Genomic DNA, 21,011 nt, shown 5'->3' on the forward strand with positions numbered 1-21,011 from the left:
TAAATTTCTCAATCTCTCCAAAGTATGGTCTCTTTAATCACCCCTCATGCTCTGCTGCACACTGTGGCCCATGAGCAGGGGGCAATGCAGCCACAGTTCCTGATCCAGGCTCCCCTGACACTGTCCCCCAGCCTCACCCAGCACCCAGTTCCTACCTGCTTGTAAGAGGACATGGGAAATGTCTGCACAAGCTCATCAATTCTTGTGCCCCATCCACAGGAACACCTGTGTTCCCTAAACAGTTCCTGCTTTTTCACACCTTTGACCCTTTACACAAGCTCTTCCCTTTGAGTAGAATATGCTGGTCTTCCCCCACCACTCATGCATACCACATTGCCTAATATATATATATATGTGCATCAGCTTAGGCCGGCACTTAAAAGATTCCACTCTCCGAAGCTTTTGGTGATGCTTCCCCTGGTCTTAATTAGAAACCATTCTTTTGTCCTCTCAATTCTTCTATATAAATCTAACATAGTACCCTCTATTAAAAAGTCCTTTTCTTTCCATTTTCTCCACTATTAGACAACACCACTATCTGAGGTCAGGTTTGTATCTCAGTGCCCAGTAAAGTGCTGAATTTTCATGAGTACCTACTAAGTAATTGTTCAATGAATCAATGAATGTATTTCATAGTCCTGGAATAAACTGAATAAATGTCATTTTGAAACACTTTTTGGATGTAAGAGAAATTTCATTTCACAGTGATATGTTGGCAACTCTAATGTGTTTCGATATAGTACCTTTAAACTAGATATATTCAAAATATCTCTATTTTAACTTAGACTTATAATGACTGATTCCTTTCAAAATGAAATCAATATCCACCAATTTCCTTCTCTAGAAGGCCTGTGTGATGAGGTAGGGAGTCCCAGCAGAGATTATCCATGTGCAGATTTATGTAGTGTTTCTGATGTGAATAGATTCCCACCAGGGAATAAAAAAAGATGCCCCCATTCTTTTTCACCGGGTATTTGCAAGGCTTTAGGAAAGAACATTTGCACTGCAACTTTCTGAGCAACTTAGCTTCAGTAGCGTTTTTAATTGCGCCATTTATACCTGACACTATTATCCCTATGACTAAATGTAATATTACTGAACATAGATAGTTATTGGATATATTATTAAAACTGGTAAAGATAAATGTGTGGAATACAGAATACTGGTATTATTTTACCTAATATAATATTTCATAGTTCTAAGCCCTAACACACACACACACACACACACACACACATCTTTAACTATATTTAAATAGCATGTGGTGCATAATGTTAAGAATAACCAACACTTCTTGAGTGCTCACAATGAGCCAAGAACTGCTCTGAGAATTTTATATATATTTTAACATTTAGATCTAACAACAATCCTAAGAAACAGGTAGTATTACTACCCTGCTTTTTCAGTTGAGGAAATGGAGACAAAGAAAGATAAACAGCTTGAGGTCATACAGCTAGTAAGTGATAAAGCCAGAACAGAAATCCAGGCAGTCTAATTTGAGAGCTCTGCTTTTAATTTCTTTGTTATCTTGTCTTTGTACATAACATAGTATAAAACAAAGATTTGCATGGCTTTACTGAGAAAGGTGTTTAAAAGAAAGAGAAAACAGGTGAAAGTGCTTTCCATCCCATAAGCGGAATTCTATGCATGCAATGAAAATCAGTATGATTTGTGTGTGTGTGTGTACTTTTAATCGTAACTACCAATCTCTTCTCCCCCACAACAGACACTAATTAACCTTATACCTCTGATATATGGCAGAGACCCTGATATATAAAAGGTGCCAAAAAAGTTTTAATGATGACATTTATGAATACATACCAACATAGATAGAATTTCATAAATAAATTTTAAAGCTACAGATTAAACAATGTGATAAACACTTTGTTTTCAGTTATTATTGATTCAAATATTTTTGTAATTATTGATTCAGATTTACTGATATTATTGATTCGGGTACTGTTGATATTATTGATTCAGGCATTATTGTAATTATTGAGTCTTCAATAATTACATGGGGTAGAAATATCACATCTATCTTACCAATCTTTTTTGTGGGTTACAGAAATGAAATAACTTACCTAAGATTACATAGCTGGTAAATGGCAAAACCAGAATTCAAACCCACATCTGTTTTACTACAAATCTCAGTACTATTAAAGTTTTTAAGCACCTTTAACTTACAATCTTAGTACTAAAAGAGACCAAATACTGGGTTGGATTTGCCACAATCCTGTCCAGCCAGGGAAATTTTGTGTCTTTATGAGTCCTTAATCTCTAGCTGCAAAATTTTAAGACATCAACGCTGCCAATTATACAGGTATAATACATATGAGGCAAACAAATTCATGGACATTGTTTTCTCCAAGAATTTTTTACTCTCATTTTATTTAATTTTCATTCCTAATGTATATGCATACAAAAGTTAGGATACGGAACTCTAACATTATTATGCAAGAAGGAATTCGAGGTTAGTCAAGCTTCCAGGTGACCCTTGCAGAGCCTCACATTTCTGTTTCCATATGAGCAATGCTGCATGAGGTCAATGGAACGGGTGAGTCTAACAGAATTCTGGAGAAGCCCAAACAAAACTTATAATTCAATATATTGCTCAAAGTTAGAAAATGAGAATGTATCTTGAAAAAACCTCCTATAGCATATATTTTTTGATGTCAGCATAAAACCAAAAACACATTTAGTGGAAAGTAATGAAGAATAAAATATAAGTTTCATACTAAGTAAAGACTGGAAAGAGTAGAAAATTACTCATCATTTAATAAGGTACCTCCCCAGAGTAGGCACTCAGTAAATACTTACTGAACAAATAAATGAGGTTCACATTTGGTTCTATAAAATAGGTGACATCTCACTAAAAGTAACTTTGGTGACATACATTATCAAAATTATTATAAATAACTATAAAATCTAGCTCAAGCCTTAAAATTTCAAATAAATGTTTAAAAAGTGACAATTCCAATATCTTAAAATAATTTTCATCTACTTCAATTTATGTGATTAGTGTCTCCCCAGCTAGGTGAATAGCAGACAGATTTAAAAGTTATTTTCTAGTAACTCCAGAATTCAAAGCATATTGTGCTATTCACTAGTATAAAAGTTTTTGCAGAACACCCCTAACATACTGAGGCATTAAAATGAGAAGTGTTTACTGCTGCTGTTTCGGTTCTCGTTTTATTCAAGATTTTCTATCATTTTCCTAAAAGTCAAGAGCATTTTCTAATTCTTATTAAATCAGATTACAGGGGCACCTGCGTCGCTCAGTCGGTTAAGCATCTGCTTTGGCTCAGGACATGATCTCGGAATCCCAGGATCTGGCCCATGTCACATCCGGTTCCCTCTCAGGGGGAGCCTGCTTCTCCCTCTCCCTGTGCCACTTCCCCTGCTTGTGCTCTCTCACTCTCTCTGTCAAATTAATAAATAAAATCTTTTCTTAAAAAATTCAGATTACATACCAGCTGAGATCTCATTCAAATATAGTATCCCACCAGTCTATCATTCTCCAAAATTGGTAACAACTCAATTTTTTCTTTTTTCCTTTTTTTTTAAGATTTTTATTTATTTATTTGACAGACAGAGATCACAAGTAGGCAGAGAGGCAGGCAGAGAGAGAGAGGAGGAAGCAGGCTCCCTGCTAAGCAGAGAGCCCGATGCGGGGCTCGATCCCAGGACACTGGGATCGTGACCTGAGCCGAAGGCAGAGGCTTCAACCCACTGAGCCACCCAGGTGCCCCAACAACTCAATTTTTTATGTAAAATTGAGATTGCTATTCAATTGACCAGACTTTACAAGACAGAAAACATGTTCTGAACATTAAATGACTCTAAGCAAATCCGATCAGAAACAAGTAATAAAATCAACCTGAATAATTAGTATCACTTTTCACTGTAGGAGTAAAGGATGGCTCCTTCAGAACTCCACCATGGCCTAGATAATCTCACCAATCTACTTTTTTTTCTGTTATGTCAATTAAACATCAGACATCAAGACTTAATTTAATAGTATTTTTACCCTATTGATCACTATTTCCTTTAAATAGTTCTGAGTGCCTTTGCTACAGCTTACTTTTTTTTTCTTTAAAATTATATTAAGAAGTAGAAATGTTTCTTTTTCATTTATTTTTAAGGACAAAACCGAAACTATATATTTTTTTAAACACAAATTTTATTTTACTATATTAACAATTACATGGAGTTAATATGATTCCCCCCCCACACACTAAGAAGATATCTCTATCATCATCCTAGTATTGATACTAGGGAGTATAAACGTGTTATTAGTCAAATGCCCTTTCTGTATGTCCTCAGTAGTCTCTCATATAGATTAATATTGATACAAGTTAATTTTCTAATTCTAAAAATTTTAATTCAAACAACTTTGCCTGGTTCCAGATCCAAATGTATCTCCCTGAATCATTTTTTTCAGATCCTTTTGTAATATCCATCCTAAACAGAAATCCTGGTTTATTCTGGCTCTGATTCAAGCTTCCAAAATTTCCTCTCTGTTTACTTGGGTCTTTGGAAAAGTTCCAAGTTTGACTCCAGTCTCTGAAAAAAGATGAATGAAATTAAAATTACATTTACTGTTCTTCTGATTCTCGTGTTTGTGCTCAAAGACAGATCTAATTTCTCTGACAATTTTCATAAAGAAAAACTACCAAATTCATTTATTTTAGCACTCACTAAAACGGGGCTTATTCACAGCTAATATAACCTTATTCCCATTCTTTTATTAAACAATAAAATCCTTATTAAATTAAAGATTATTTTTTCCCAAGTATACCTATAAAAAGCTTTATACAATCACAAGCATTTTGAAGTAACCTAAAAGTTAAACTCCTTTAAGAGTTGAAGAAATTGAAGCCTGGAACACTTAGAGGCTCCTCTAAGGTCATGTGGCTAATTAGTGGCCAAGCTAAGACTGGAAACCCAGTCCAGTACTAGATTGCCTGTAAAAATTCTCAGATTATTGAACTGCTGATTTGATCTTCAAAGATTTTATGGAATGTTGAAAAGTCAACTATTTGTCTCATTCTTTCCATTACTGTGCACTGCTGTTATCCTGATCTTTCTCAAAAGAGAAATAAGAATAAATAAACATCAAAAATCATTATGTGCCATAAATATGGAAAAAAACCACAAACTGTATATCTTGAGAAAATATGTAGAAAATGAATGATAGGGTGATAAGCACCGTAGAAGTAGATGGCAGACCCAGAGATTGATTGATAGAAAATTTGCCCACTATTACATTTTCAATACATAACACTTAACTCCTCAAAGGTTTTTGTGCACACATACAAAAGAACCCTGAGCTTAGGGGCATCTATGAATTTTTAGTAGTCTGGGAAAATATTTCAATTCAAAAATACAACATGTCAAGTATTGTCCTACAAAGATGTAAAATACTTTAAATTGCTCAAAAGAAGATGTTTTGTACGAGACAAAATAAAGTTTTATATTATCATTATAATGATTTGCTTATGTCCCATATTTCTTCTGATTATTAGTTTATAAAGGCATACAAGCATCTGCAAAAGACTGAGAAATAAATATGTACCTGGCCTAATGCAATAGCTAGGTTTCATAAAATTCGGGAATGAATCAATTTTTTGTAAATCATAATATTATTTTAAAATGCATTGCAAGCTTTCTATTTAGGGGCACTCTGCGGTAACTCTTACAAAGAATAATTCAAAACAATCACCCTATTTTATCTACAAAACAGGCAAAGAGAGAAACCGACCGGATGGATGTCTAAGGCAAACCCTGTGAGGCAGCCAGCGATATGATGGAGTGAGCATGCTACGGGATTTGGTCCCTGCTTGGAAGGTCTGGGCCAGTTCTCAGTCCCAGCTACAATCCGTAATCAATTGGACAGCTTATAAAAATATAACAAGTCCCAGGCCCCATCCCAAACTAATTAAGTCAAAGCCTCTGGGCATCAGTATTGATAATACTAATAAGAGCAGCTCCACTGGAGTACAGCTACCAAAACCTGAAAGAAGTGGGTTCAAGAAAAAACAGGAAGAAGAGAATTAGAAACAAAATACGAGCAACTCTTTCAGGGAGGTTTAGTCCAAAAGGAATAAATGAAATAAGCATTGGAAGTAGATTCATAGACAAAAGAAGGTTTTATTTGGTTGGTGTTTGGTTTCATTTGTCTTTTAAGATGGGAACTACTGTAACACGTCTGCGTGTTGGTGAGGATGATCTGAGAGAAGAGAAGTTTGTATCATCAGAGCAAGAAGGACCAATTGCTGGTGTGCTGGCCATGAATCAGCAAGAGGGAATAGGATGCAGAGCACAGGGGAGAAGGTGAATTTTACATTGGAGCAGGACAGTTCATCCTAGGAGCTGGGGAAAGGCAGACTGTGCGGGCACAAGTGCAGGAAGAGGTAGCATTCTGGCAGAAGAAGCTCACAGAAGTTTCCTCTGGTATCTTTCATTTTCTCAGTGAAAAAAGAACTAAGGTCCTCAAGTAAGAGTGAGAAACGCAGATGGGATGTTGCAGATCTCTAGACAGGGCAGATGTAAAATAATCATGCAACTAGATGGATGATATGCCTAGAGAAACGTCACCACGTTGGTCTGTTGCAGCAGAAAATCAATTTCATTCAAAAATGAAATGTATTCTTCTCACATGCTTTGATCTTACTGAGTCTACACTGAGTCCTAGTAACCACCTTTTCCTCTAACTAAAGTGTGAAACCACCTTCCTCTAGTTCATTCTGGTCTTGCGAGAGATCAATGAAGATGGTCACTCTATAGTTTGCAAAGTATTTCTTCCCTTTTTCAAAACTGAGTGATATTTGCTTATCTCCAGTTTGCCGAATCCTTGTCTCCATAATTCTTTAACAATAAAATCACTGAAAATTGCTCCGCAATCTCATTTTTGAGCACTCTGAAAACCACTCAGAAAAATCCCACTGAATCAGTACATGTGAACTCATTTAAAAATACTAGGATCTTCCCCCTCCAGCTGCACCATAACTCAGCGCAGTGAGAAATGCTTAACCTAATCTCACTGAGTTCCATTCTATTTTACCAGCCTGATCTGTTACACACCCAGCAAATTCTGCACACCGCATTTGCTCATTTCTAAACTCTTAAATTATGTAATAGTCTACATGCACTTGTAAGTACTTCCAAAGATGAATTTAGATGAACTTTTTCTTATCGAATGAATGAAAGACCTGAAGTGACTTTTGAACTTCTGGAAACTAAAAGCATTTAAGAGACTTAATAAGCATCACTTACACTCAGAAGAAATAAAATCACATTATTCTTTTGTCTAACCGTAGTATCACCTTAGTTAAGGCTTCTTCTTTTCGGCTCTGGATTTACTTTATTAAATTCTCAAAAAATCCTCTCATTCTCAGTCTCTTCCCCCTTCCAATTTATCTAAATATTGCTTCCGGGCCAACTTTCACTTAATATAATTTTGTTGATCTCACGGTAATAGGAAAAACACACAGCATTTGCTTCCCCCACAGACTTTGGCTCAAGTCCTCCACTGTGTTACGGGTTAGTTGCTTCATCTCTTTTAAGTAGAACTGTCCTTATTTGTAAAGTGACGATAACAAGGTAATTACACACAGTATACAAAACAGGCTGTCTTTCCTGTGCTTAGAACATACTAAGTGTTCAATAAAAACATGTTCTGGGGAACCTGGGTGGTTCGGTTAACAAGTATCTGCCTTCGGCTGAGGTCATGATCTCAGGGGTCCTGGGATAGAGCCCCCCATCATGGTTCCTGCTCTGTGGGGAGCCTGATTCGCCCTCTCCCACTCCCCCTGCTTGTGTTCCCTCTCTCACTGTGTCTCTCTCTGTCGAATAAATAAATAAAATCTTTTTTTAAAAAATGTTCTGCTCCTTTCTTTCCCTCTCCTATTCACAATTGGCCCCATTTTCCCAATAAGACTAAGTGTGAAGTAACACTTCTTTTTTTTTTTCTGGTAAATGCAAACAACGACCTCTATCATTTTCCTTCTTGAAAATTTTTCACATTTTACTCAGTTCAGAGTATACTTGCTCATATCACACTCTAATATATCTTTAAGTTATTTTGTAGATTAATATATCATTAGTTCCCAGATGAAGAGAGAGCAAGAGAGACAGAGAAATATATAGATAAAAAGATATAAAAATTGATGGAGGTATAGGTGGATGTCTGTTTAGATACAGATATGAATATGGTTATATATGTGAGTTTTTTGTATATGTATGTTTTTTTTAGATATATAATTTTACATATACACAGCATTTTATTTTAGGTACAACAACTTAGCATAGAGAGCCAGGAAGAAAAGTCTGTTCAGCTAGACAGGTAAGACTTCAAGCCCTCACTTAGGATTTAGGATTATATTCCTATATAATTGTAAAAACAAATAAACAAAAAAGGCTTAAATTCTCTAAGCCTCCATTTCTTTGTCTGTAAAATAAAAACTTCACTGCAGAGCTGTTGTATTTAGGGACACCGTTTATAAAATCCTGGTACATAGTAGGTTCCCTGTGAGTTGCTGTCATTTGTATTATTATTTTCACAAGCCCTATTTTTTCTGTAGTGCCAGACATTTTTAGCAGCAACAATAAATAAATGCCTGCTGAGTTAAATATTGCTATGATTTTATCTTGTTAATAGTAATGAGTAAATTGGCAGAGTTGACGTTTTCAAATTTTAAAAGATGCCATCTTTTGAGTGAGTCTTATAACATCTGTGGTATAGCTACAAAAAGATTACTCTGATAGATAAGATTTTTTCTTAACTTACACATCAAATGAAACAGCTATATGACATTATATTGCTGAAGTAGTCCTTCCGCAAGCGTGTGCAGTTTTGCTACAGTGTTCCAACATATGCATGAATAATAAAGGTAGGGGCTCTTTGACAAATAAAGTCCAGCTTCTAGGACATAGTTCTTTATTTTGAATTTTCTCTCCTTCCTTTTCCCTCTCTCTCTCTCTCAATCTTAATATCTTGCTCTCTCTTCCTCACTCTCTCTTCCCATATATACTTCTGATTTCATATATATTCACTATTCTCTTTCAAGATTTTTTTTTAAGATTTATTATTTGAGAGAAAGAGAGACAGACAGAGGGAGAAGCAGGCTCCAGGGAGCTGGATGTGAGGCTCAAACCCCAAGACTCTGGGATCATGACCTGAGCCAAAGGCAGATGCTTATTCTTATCTGCCTGAGCCACCCAAGTGACCCCCACTGTTGTTTTTTTGATAACCAAATTTACCTTTAAAGACTCTACTACTGACTTTTCTGTATTTTCTCCATTTTTCTACATGTCATACAGAGCAGAAACTAATGAAAATTGAACAATTTCTTGTTATTATATCTCCTACTTTTCCTTTTCATCAATAATATTTTTTGCTAAAACAAATAGTAGAGATATATCTAGTTCAGTCACTGAAGCTCACTGCAAAGGAATTTCAAGGCCAAAAATACAAAACAGATATTATTGGCTTGATAGTTAGAGAGACTAGAAGAATAAAAAGTTGCACTAGATCTAAAAGAATTACCTCTGAATTGATTCCTGAAAGTAAATCAATCTCCTAGTCTTTTTACACGTTGGCAAGTTAATGGAAAGAAATAGGCTTATTTATTTATTTGAGTGATATTCAACCTAGTAACATTTCAGTGAGTGAGAAAAAGAAACTAAGGGAGAAAATTCCTTAAGGGATGTAGTTAAATTGAAAAATGTAGACTTTTTTTTCCTCTTCAGAGGAATGTTTATATTCTCAAAATTGATGAAGGATTGTTTTCACATGTACTTCATTTGACTTGCATAGCATAGTATTTTGGATCAATAAATATGCTTACTTAACCTAGAGTTGTTGTCAGACGCTGGGAGTACATAGTTGTCATTCCGGTATTTTTTTAATTCAAAAATGGTTGTGATTTTTTTCTTTAATGCACCTAAAAAAGCAACTTCGTGTAACAAACACAAAAAGTTCTAGTCTTTGTACAATGATATATCCTAGAATGCACAATTTTTTACCTCTCTGACTTTGGGAAAGATATTTGGCCACAATAAGTCTTAATTTTCTCAACAATAACATACAAATAATAGTAATATCACTTTGCAGATTATTGTCAGATTTAAAATATGTATTTCATGAAAAGTACCTGGTAAATATTCTTATGAGAATGGACCATTAGTGCAGGACCAAAGTTCCCCAGTAGTATTACTTGTTTTTCATTTATGTGTGTGCTTGAATATTCTCAAAGCAAATATTTCTAAGAATTTTTTAAACTTTTTAAAAGCTGTGAAAAGAGAATAATAATAGGTTTGCCTCTGATTTAAAAGGTACCATTTGGCTAAGCCACGAAAATTTTGATGAAGCACTGACATATAAGGAAGAAATGGCAACTCCCAAGATAACAAGTATGTGTTTGCTACCTCCAAGTGCTTCACATGCATTGCACCATCAACATTATACACCCATCGGGAGATTAACATTTCTTTCCATTAAAAACCCTAAGTTTATACAGATTATGAAATCTAGCTGATGATTACCATATCCGAACTCTAAGGACTGAGCTCTTGACCACTATGCTGTCATCATCTGCTTGGGGTAGGTATAATTAACTCCAAACAAATACTTCAGGTTGGTGCAGCAAAAGGGAAAGAAACTCTTCTTGTACAAATCTCTAAAGAGAACACTGTGATTTACACCCATTTCCAAATTTTTTCTATTTTATCCTTACAACTAATCATAAGTCCATTCCTGCACATCTCTTCGACCAAAATTTTCTGCCAAGAACCATGCACTCAGCCCTATGGGACCTCAGAATCAAAGATAACACATACTAAAATAAATATTTGATGATAAAATGTGGGTAAGGAGAATAAATATCAAATCTAATCATTAACATAAAACTATTCCTCAAAGTTTCAAATGCCCCACTACAGAGAGATAAAATTCTACAAATCAAGCTATCACAAAAAAAAAAATTAAAATATAGTTCCATAGCCTGTGGAACAAGTAGAGATATAATGGCTTAATATGATCAGCACAGCCATTATTAAAATAAATTTTCTTTTTAGTAAATCACTAAGTAACAGATTTAGCTCTACAGAATTAAAGGCAAAAGAAATTTGAAAAAAAGCTATGGGCACTTGGTTGTGTTAAAATGTAGGCAGAGCACAGTAAAGTGGTATGCCAGTGAGAGAAGTGAACCTTTTTATTTTGAACAACTCTAAACTTACAAACCAAGGACATTTAAGTGACATCCAGATAATATTTGATCCTATCAAATACTGAGCGTGCAAATCAGTAAACTGTGTATATAATGGATGATTAGGTGAGCACAACTGCAGTCTGTGCTTGCAATTCAAATTTACATGCTTAATCATCACACATATATTTCATGGAGAATCGTTTACACATACATATAAATTGTAAAGTTTTCATGCATATCTATTTTTACACCTATGGTTTCTATTTCTGGTACAGACAAATAACCCCCTTGTATAGATTTCCTTTGAAGTTAATCTTATTTTCTGTATTATTACATACATTATATAAACACCTTAGGCTGCTGGACTATGTGTTTATCGTTTGTCAATTTCTTTGGTTGTATCTCTGTACCCTGCTTCAGATCTGGGAGCACAGTATAGTAAGGAAGGAAACAGGTTTTCTACCTTTTGAACATACTGCTTTTTCAATAATATCTTAAGCATTTTAAACATCTAGAACATTTGATTTTAAAATTCAAAAAGAAGCTAGGTAAAGTATAATACAATATATACTGATATGACATAATTCTCAGTCCAACACAGCTAATCCTTAAATTCACACTTCGCATATCTGTTTCAATTTGGGAACTGTCCCATAGGGATCATCCAACATCAGGTTTAGAGAAGAGGAAACTGAGGTCCCATAAGGCTAAGTGTTTTTCAAAAGCCACTACTCTCCCATAACTTTCTGATATTATTTCAAAGGAAAGAAAAAGATAATGTATCCTGTTTAATCATACAAAAGACTTACCAAGGATTTCACTTCAGCCCTTTGCAAGCTTCAACCTAACTTCCTTCATCTTAGCTGGGCATTTCTGTCTGGATGCCACTCTTGCACTCAACAAAATGTTTCTCATTCTTCCTAAATCTGTTAGTCAATTCCTAAAATGCCCTACCATTCCTGAGTCATATCACTCAGAAATGCTTCTTCCCTTTGATGCCCTCGGCTGATCAACAATAAGCCCCTTCCATTCTTCATGTCATTGTCCCTCTTTGTGTATCATGACTTCCCACCCACCATACTTGGCCCTTTGAACATCACAGCAGCTTTACTGCCGAAGTATCTCACTAGTCTTGTTGCCTCACATCCTCTCCCCTGCAATCCACCACACACCACACCATCTAATTCATTCAAAACTCTTCTTTCGCTATGTATTTGCATCTGGGGCTCCACGCTCAGGGGAGAGTCTGCTTCTCTCCCTCTTGCTCTGCCCCTCCTCCTGCTTACACACAAGCATGTTCCCTCTCTCTCACTCTCTCTCTCAAATAACTAAATCTTTTTTTTTTAATTTTTTAAAAAGAACTTAAGATTATTTTCTTAGAGAAGGAGAAATCCTTGGTATCTATTCATAAGTTTTTCAAGTATGCATAGAATTAGTGAGAAGAGGCTGGCTGACCACTTGTTTCCCATACCTCATAGGAGCTGAAGAGAGTTCAGCTAAATGAACCCTGGTTTAGTTTAAGCTAAAATGTAAGGAATATCAGTTGCACATCAGGCAAAATTCCATTAGGAGAAAGGAGATAAAATAATAGGCAGTGGGTAAACTTAATCTTTTATCCACCACATTTCTGTTTTGAATATGTAGAATCCAAGATCATAAAGGCACAATGGAGATTATTTTAGACAAACTCTTCATTTTACAGGTTAGGAAACAGAGATCCGGAGAATTGAAGTGATTTGCCCAAGGTCACAGCTGCTCAGTATCAAAAGCAAAATAACCGCTCAGATTTTCTACTTCAGAGGAACATCCACTTTTCTCCATTCTCTTCTCAACTCTCATGTGATTTAGATACTCAGTAGTTAATTTCTTGAGTTTACCTTTGATTTATAATTTAGGAAAACTTTATTTCCCCAACATGTAATTTTTTTTTTCCCAACATGTAATTTTTAAACTGCAGTATTTCATCAAATCAAGTTGCCATTAATTGTAAGATGCACCACTAGGAAATCAAACAAATGTTGACAAACAAACTAGGACACAATGCTTTCTTACTACATGGGGGTTTTATTTCATATTTTGTGAAGGAGCTTTTTTTTTTTTTTTTCATGATTTTAATTTATTTATTTGACCGACAGAGATCACAAGTAGGCAAAGAGGCAGGCAGAGAGATTGGAGGAAGCAGGTCCCTCACTGAGCAGAGAGCCGGATGTGGGGCTCTATCCCAGGACCCCGGGATCCTGACCTGAGCCGAAGGCAGAGGCTTTAACCCACTGAGCCACCCAGGCGCCCCTGAAGGAACTCAGATTCATTTACATATAGATTTTTATCATGCATTGTTCTCATTCATAGGTTAAAATAAAAATATTAACACAATATATTGTTATAGCTTAAAAACTTCTGCACTAGAATCCAACCTTCCTGAGCTACATTTCATCTCAGAGTCATAGATATTACATTACATGATAGTAACCTCTGTGCTATCAAGAGCATTGGTGACGCAGCATTTCTTAAAATTGTCCCCTGCCTCTTCTTTCAAACTGACTCCCATTTTGCACTCATATTCCTTCCTCAAATAATCCTGATGGTTTTTGACTGAAATGTCAAGAGGTTCCCACTGCCCAGGCACGCCACAGAGAATAACAATTAGGCTCACACATGCACACAGTGACACCTTCCTTACAACTGCCACTTCATCAATAGCTAATGTAAAACTCCATCAATTATAATACATTCTAACTTAAACTATGTTAAATGTGAAAAAAAGTGCATAAGAACAAAATATAGTATTTTTTTTCTATTTTACCCCTTAAAATAAATATGCATAAATAGCTTCCATTTCATTTTAAGATTGACTAAGCCCAGGAGTGCCTGGGTGGCTCAGACGATTAAGCTTCCCACTCAGTTTCAGCTCAGGTCATGATCTCAGGACACTGGGATCCAGCTCCCAATCCAACTCTGTACTCAGAGGGGAGTCTATTTCTCTGCCTCTTCCTCCTCTACCTCTGCCCTTCCCTTGCTCATGAATGTTCTCTCAAATAAATAAATAAATCTTTAAAAAGAAAAAATTACTAAGCCTCAGGGCCCCTGGGTGGCTCAGTTGGTTAAGCCTCAGACTCCTGATTCCACTCAGGTCATGATTTCAGGGTTGTGAGCTGAATCCTGCATCAAACTCACGCTGGGCAGGGAGCCTGCTGACGATTCTCTCTCTGTCCTCAAGATTCTCTTCCTCCCTCAAATTCACTAAGCCTTTATGTACAACTACAGACCAGCAAATGATGTATTATTACGCAAGCAGAGTAAGAATCCTCTGGTTTCTCCAGCTCATACTCACAGGGAGAGTGGACAGGTATTTCTACTATTCTTTAAAGTCATTGATACAACCTTCTCAGTTGCAAAAACTGTCCTATCCCATTTGGGAATGGAGCTCATTATGAGGCAACTAATACCTCCTCACTGGTTCTGCACTGTCACATTCCTTTTCCCAGAAAAGAACAAAACCAAAAAGACTTGGAGATAGGTAAAGGTCAACTCACTTAATTATAAGAGGAACTCAGTTAATTACCTGACATGCTGGCATCTCACCCCATTGTGCCATCCTCCTTCCCTTCATTCCCCACATTTACTATCTTTTATTCTTTAAAAAAAAAAAAAAAAAAAAAAAAAAAGTTGCTATTCCTCCCTCTGCCTTAGCTCCTCTCTGATCTTTCCAAAGTGTATCATAGATGTTAAAAGTTATATTGTTCTACAGTTTGTCTTTCCCACTTTATCTCTGTCTATTTCAAAATCTCATTCAAGGAAGAGCAAAGAAAGGTCAGGATTGGCCTTGGCTGGCTATTATAATGTGCACCATAGCCTCACCCTTAGCCCAAGGGCCCACAAAAGGAGTAGTATCCTTTAATGCTTTTGAAAGCATCAAGAGAAGAAGAAAAAAAGAAAGAAAGAAAGAAAGAAAACCACTTCCAATCCTATCCTTGTAACCAGGAGCCCATTGATCAGTGTAGGTAAAGGGATAGCACATTAAGGGGGAATGACATTCAGAAAGTATGATTTGATCCATACAGCTGAGTGATCACGGCAAGTTCAAATCCCATCTGAGCTAGGGAATAAATCTATACTACTGTCAGCTCTGAAATATCTAATTCATGAAGCACAGGTAAGAAATCACCTCTAGTTGCCATTAATTATTAAACATATTTGAGTTAAGTAACTACTTCACCTATGCAGTGATCCATGTATGAAGTTTTACAACTGAGAGAACAATGTAGCTACAGAAACTCAGTACCATCAGTAACCTAACATCAAGATCTGAACTCTAGTTTTTCTACTAAATGGCTGAGAATTGGGTCTCAAAAACTGCCTGTCTAGGATTCAGTTTATTAAATAAAAAAGAAGAAGAAGAAGAAGAAGAAGAAAGAAAGAGTTTAGCCTATTAAAATGGCCAAAATCTAGAACAGTGCCAAGACCAAACACTCCTGAGGAAACAGAGCAGCGGCAATTCTCATTTACCACTGGTAGGGGTGCAAAATGGTAGAGCCACTTTGTAAGACAGTTTGGTGGTTTCCTAAAAAACCTAATCATACTCTTACAATCCAGCAATCATTCCCTTGATAGTTACCCAAAGGAGTTTAAAACTTATATCCATGGGGCTCCTGGGTGGCTCAGTGGGTTAAGCCTCTGCCTTCAGCTCAGGTCATGATCTGAGAGTCCTGGGATCAAGCCCAGAGTCGGGCTCTCTGCTCAGCAGGGAGCCTGCTTCCCCTCTCTGTCTCTGTCTGCCTACTTGTGACCTCTCTCTCTCTCTCTCATAAATAAATAAATAAATAAAATATTTTTAAAAAAAATAAAAAAATAAAACTTACATCCACGCACACACACAAAACCTGGATGTGTATGCTTATAGTAGCTTTATTCATAATCACCAAAACTTGGAAGCAAACAAGATGTCCTTCAGTAGGGTAATAAATAAATGGGGTTCCTCCAAACAACAGAATATTATTGACACTAAAAAAGAAATGCACTCTCAAGCCATGAAAAGACATGGAGGAAACAAATGCATATTAGTATGTAAAAGAAAATATTCTGAGAAGGAAACATACTAAATGATTCTAACTATATGACATTCTATAAAAAGCAAAACTATGGAGACAATAAAAACATCACTGGTGCCTGGACTTAAGCAGGAAGGTGGCAGAGCAGAGGCTTCTTAGGGATATGAAAATGCTCCATATGATGTTATGATGAAGTATATATATATATGTCATTATATATTTGCCCAAACCCAGAGAATGTACAACACGAGTGAACCCTATGGTAAATTGTGGATTTGGGTGATTATGATATGTCAATGTAGGTTCATCTTTCATAAAAAAATTCTAGCAAGTGAGTATGATAATGGGGGTGATTATGCATGTGTGGGGGCAGGAGGTAAATGGGAGATTACTGTACCTTTCCCTCAATTCTATTGTAAACTTAAAATTACTCCAAAAAATAATTAAAAAAAAAAAAAAGGAAGGGTTAAGTGAGCTTCTCTCAAAAGAAACAGCTTCCAGTACAAGTTAAAATCTTAAACTCTGGAGGGGCACCTGGGTGGCTCAGTGGGTTAAAGCCTCTGCCTTTGGCTCAGGTCATGATCCCAGGGCCCTGGGGTCAAGCCCCACATTGAGCTCTCTGCTCAGTGGGGAGCCTGCTTTCCCTTCTCTCTCTCTGGCTGCCTCTCTGCCTATTTGTGATCTCTCTGTCAAATAAATAAATAAATAATAAATAAAATCTTAAAAAAATAAAATAAAATCTTAAACTCTGGAATCAGAAGAGTCTTGAGTTCAACTTCGAACTCTTACACTCACTACCTCCTAACCTTGATAAACTTACTAACTACTCCAAGCCTCAGCTTTTTCATCTATAAAATGGGGATAACAATTGTTCTAACCTTAAGAGGTATATAAAATGTGTGCTATAGGTCAATAATATGGTCAGAATTCCAAGAACATATTTCAGTTTCCAAATATTGAAAAACAATTTCACATAATCTCAGAACTGTCCTCCCTACTTGTGTTATTATGAATATCAACTGAAATAACATCAAAGTATTTCAAAAACTATATATCAATGTATAGATATGAAGAAATATTCACAGTATTTTGCTCTTCTTACTTTTAAAGGTCTAAATAAAAACCATCCCTAAGATGGTTTTTATTCTCAGTATCAGGCTGAGAAATGTAAATTCAAAATTAAAAAAATCACCTAGTTTTGGCAAAATTTTACAGAGGAAATTTGAGACAATATGTCTCTAAAAACCAACTTCTAAAAATAAGTACAAATATAAGAAAAAAACATTGAAAAATTAAACTAACCAGTATAGTTAAATTATGTTGACCAAAAATACTTTTGACTGATATGGACCTTGTTTTCTCTTTTCCATTGTATTATGATGAATCAGATTGTTTTTATTCGGCATGAATTTTAATCAGAGCTGCTAAATCACAGGTAAGAGGGTGCCAAAACAAATGGACTTCATCTCAACTCTGGGAAACCTGAAATGATTAACAATGAGGGAAAATAGAGCTGAAGGAATGTCAAATCTCATCATTTTCATCCTCTTTTCCCTAATGATTGAGTTTCTTTCTCCCATATTTCTTGTACTTATCATTCTTTTTTTCTTCTTCTTCTTCTTCAGGCATTTTGGTCATACACACATACACATAAAGGTCTGCCTGTCTAGAAAACAACAAATCAAACCAAACACTTGCTGGAAGTTGCCGAAGTCAATAAATCCCCCATGCTGCTGAATTTGGAAATGCTTTACAGCTGCTTAACCTAACTCTTCCATGATTGAAATTTTAAAAAAGCAATTCATTAAAAATAGAATTTTATTAAGACAGTTAAGAATAATTTCTTTGTTCCATGCAACTTCATATTCTTAAAAGTCCTGTTGATAAAGTGTGAGAAGAGGAGAATTAGTAAAAGTCATACTTCAGTATTTTTTTTTTAAACCACTAAGGTACGACTTCACAAAAATGATGTTGACCTGTCAGTTATACCTTCTTTTCTCTGTGGGTATGCCTCCATTTTGCATGGGAGATATACATATTGGCATGTATTGAAATAGTCTGAATCAAATTATCATCTAGTTGAGATGGGGATGTAGCAAGGGGATGTCTCCATGACTCAAAATTCCACAGAGAGGAACCGCAGTGTCAAACTTGTGATATGGTGTCAAGATGAAATATGCTTTGAATTTTATTAATAGTAGGGAGCATATTTCACTGCTCATTCAAGTGTCATGCTAGAACTAGGTGAGTGTTGCCAATATAAGTGGATGGAAATCAACACTTTTTTGACACTCCTGCTACCAAGTGCCTATAAAATGTTTATACCTGTAATTGTGTCAAATTATGCTAATTGAGTACTGAAAAGACACTATAAGTTGAAGTATTCAAAAAGTATATTTCTCAGAATCTCCTGGGGCTCTTCAAGTTAGCACTTGGGGAACATTTTTCCCTCCACCAAGTACCATCAAAGTACAATGTCTTAGAGTGTCATCTTGGTCTTAATTTAATTTTTAATAGTAAGTACCAGGAAAGCAAATTCATTTAAATTCTTGATCATATATGCATTAGATATTAAGGATTCTATCTTCAATAGTTTTTTTTTTTTTTTTTACAACCCAGCTATACTAATATCAGTTAGGAATATTTATTTTATACAAAGTTTGTGTTTATTATAAATGATACTTCAAGCACAGCTCAGGGGTGTTTAACAACCTCAGCCACCGGTAGATGTTAACAATAAATCAGGTGTGATTGTGAGTCAGGAAGAAAGTGAAATAAGATATTGGTTCCTAGGAGAGATTTTTTTTCCCCTAACTCCTTCTCTCAGGTCAAAATAAATAGGGATTTTTCTGTATGTCATTACAGAAGAATACAACTTCAATGACTTCTCAATTTTATGTGAAAATATTCTACTTTCAGGAATATAGATAACAATCCTTGAGTTCCCAAATTCTGACCATATTCTATTAAAATCATTTTTCCACTTTTCTGTTAAACTGCATTTAATCCTTTGTGTCAATGTGCTGAGGAAGATAGTAAAGATATATCTGAACTTTGCCTTAAACTTCTTTAATCTTTTTTTAAGCTCTCATTCATGTAACACAGCTTCAGCAATCTGATTTCAATACCCTGTCTCCCGGGGGAAAAATGCTAAGATTTCCAAGTTCAGAGACCAGTGTGAAACTGGTTCTCCTCAACTAAAAGGTATTTAATTCTAACTGCAGATTCTCTATAGTGCCTCCTGGAGGCCTTTCAAGTCTTTTGAATTCCAATGATAGTAAAGAGGTCTTTTGTACTGGCTAAAGGGGTCCTCGAGCTGAGGGGATTGGTAATGGCATATGGCACAGGTGGTCACAGAGAATTTTTATCTGGTGTGGAAAACATCAACCCTCTTACAAGGCAGTATATGCCGCCAAGAACACATTTACCCAAAACCTTTGTTCGCTTTGCTGGCTACAAGTACAACTTAGCAGCCAATATAAAATGCTGTTGTATTTCCAAGGCCCTTAATGATGTGGGATTCAGTTATGGAGGAAACCAACTGATAGCACATGTCCAGCCACATTCCCTTCGTTTTTCTACAGCACAAAAGGAAGAATAAATCTCTCCAGAAAATGTTTGTTTGCAGGCCTGAGAGTCTATTCCTAGCTCTTGTCTCTTCTCATCCAATTCCAAGAGCACTCTCCAGGGTGAAGTAGTTCTGAACTATTTTGCCTGTAAACAAGAAACCCCACTGTTTTCGACCATTCCTCACTGTTTCCATTCAATGTCCCTTATCTCAATTAAAATAAAAGTCACTTTATCTCATGCCTCTTTGGTATACTTCTAATATTTTTGCATGAGAAATTACGTTCCAATAGCAGTGATAGTTCCATGCCTAAGGAGATCTGCTGGCAGATGGAGTGCAAGTCAGTGCTCTCTAGGCCTGAACTGACAATTAAAACATCTAGCCCAGATTGGCGGTGATTACTGTCTACCAGTTATCCAAAAGCTTTATGACCCAAGCTGATAGTGACAGTTCATGCTATGGCAACAGAACCAAATCACAGCACACACTTGATAAAGAGCCTTTCATTTATATGAATAGCTTTAGCAATTAGCTTCTTTGTAACAGAGAGAGCAAGAGATTGCATTCTACTAGTATCATATGACAAAAATGGTGGAATGATTTTTTTAAAAACCTTAGCCATCCAGAGCAAATATAAAAATTATCATTATAATACATAATATTGAATTGCAGTACCGATGCATTGTACATAGAAGCTAAACTAAAAGAACAGCATGCTATATTAGAAAAACCATAATCAGTACACTTAATATCCTAATATAGGTTTGGTTCCCTTTCCTGGAAACACCATGGTCAGTAGAAGAAACCATGGAATTATTATCCCTACAACTAACCATGGCTATGAGATAGTCTTTATAGGGAAGAAATGACTATCTTAGCCAAACTAGATCTTTCAGCGTTATGAATCTTTTTCCTTTTGGAATGTGTAATGTCTTCTGAAAAAAGGATTTTTGTTGTTCACTGCACCTCAAGTCAGTGGCAGTTTTAAATGATCAACTTATCTGACAGGCATTTTGAGACCTTCCTATCTTTCTCAGAAAGAAAAGACGGAGCAGCAAAATGGAAAGTAAAACATGATAAGTGTAATAGTTGTAGTTATTTCAGCAGATGGAAAATATGGACTGCTAACTCAGCTTTCTAGAAAATTAATCTCTGCAACAATCCAGGAAGTAGGGAAAATGCTTA

The 21,011-nt window shown here is 35.8% G+C and overlaps 1 long non-coding RNA gene across 3 annotated transcripts in view; it reads right to left on the minus strand.

The window, feature by feature from the left end:
• Nucleotides 1–4,250: 4,250 nt before the first annotated feature.
• Nucleotides 4,251–21,011, minus strand: part of LOC116567026 — a 67,248-nt gene continuing 50,487 nt past the window's right edge. For all 3 annotated transcript variants that reach the window (XR_004276081.1, XR_004276084.1, XR_004276080.1), the window contains one exon: nucleotides 4,251–4,563. This is a non-coding gene — a long non-coding RNA (uncharacterized LOC116567026). The remainder of the gene's footprint in view (nucleotides 4,564–21,011) is intronic.

The sequence above is a fragment of the Mustela erminea genome, chromosome 10 (assembly GCF_009829155.1).
Source record: "Mustela erminea isolate mMusErm1 chromosome 10, mMusErm1.Pri, whole genome shotgun sequence".
NCBI classification, from domain to species: Eukaryota; Metazoa; Chordata; class Mammalia; order Carnivora; family Mustelidae; genus Mustela; species Mustela erminea.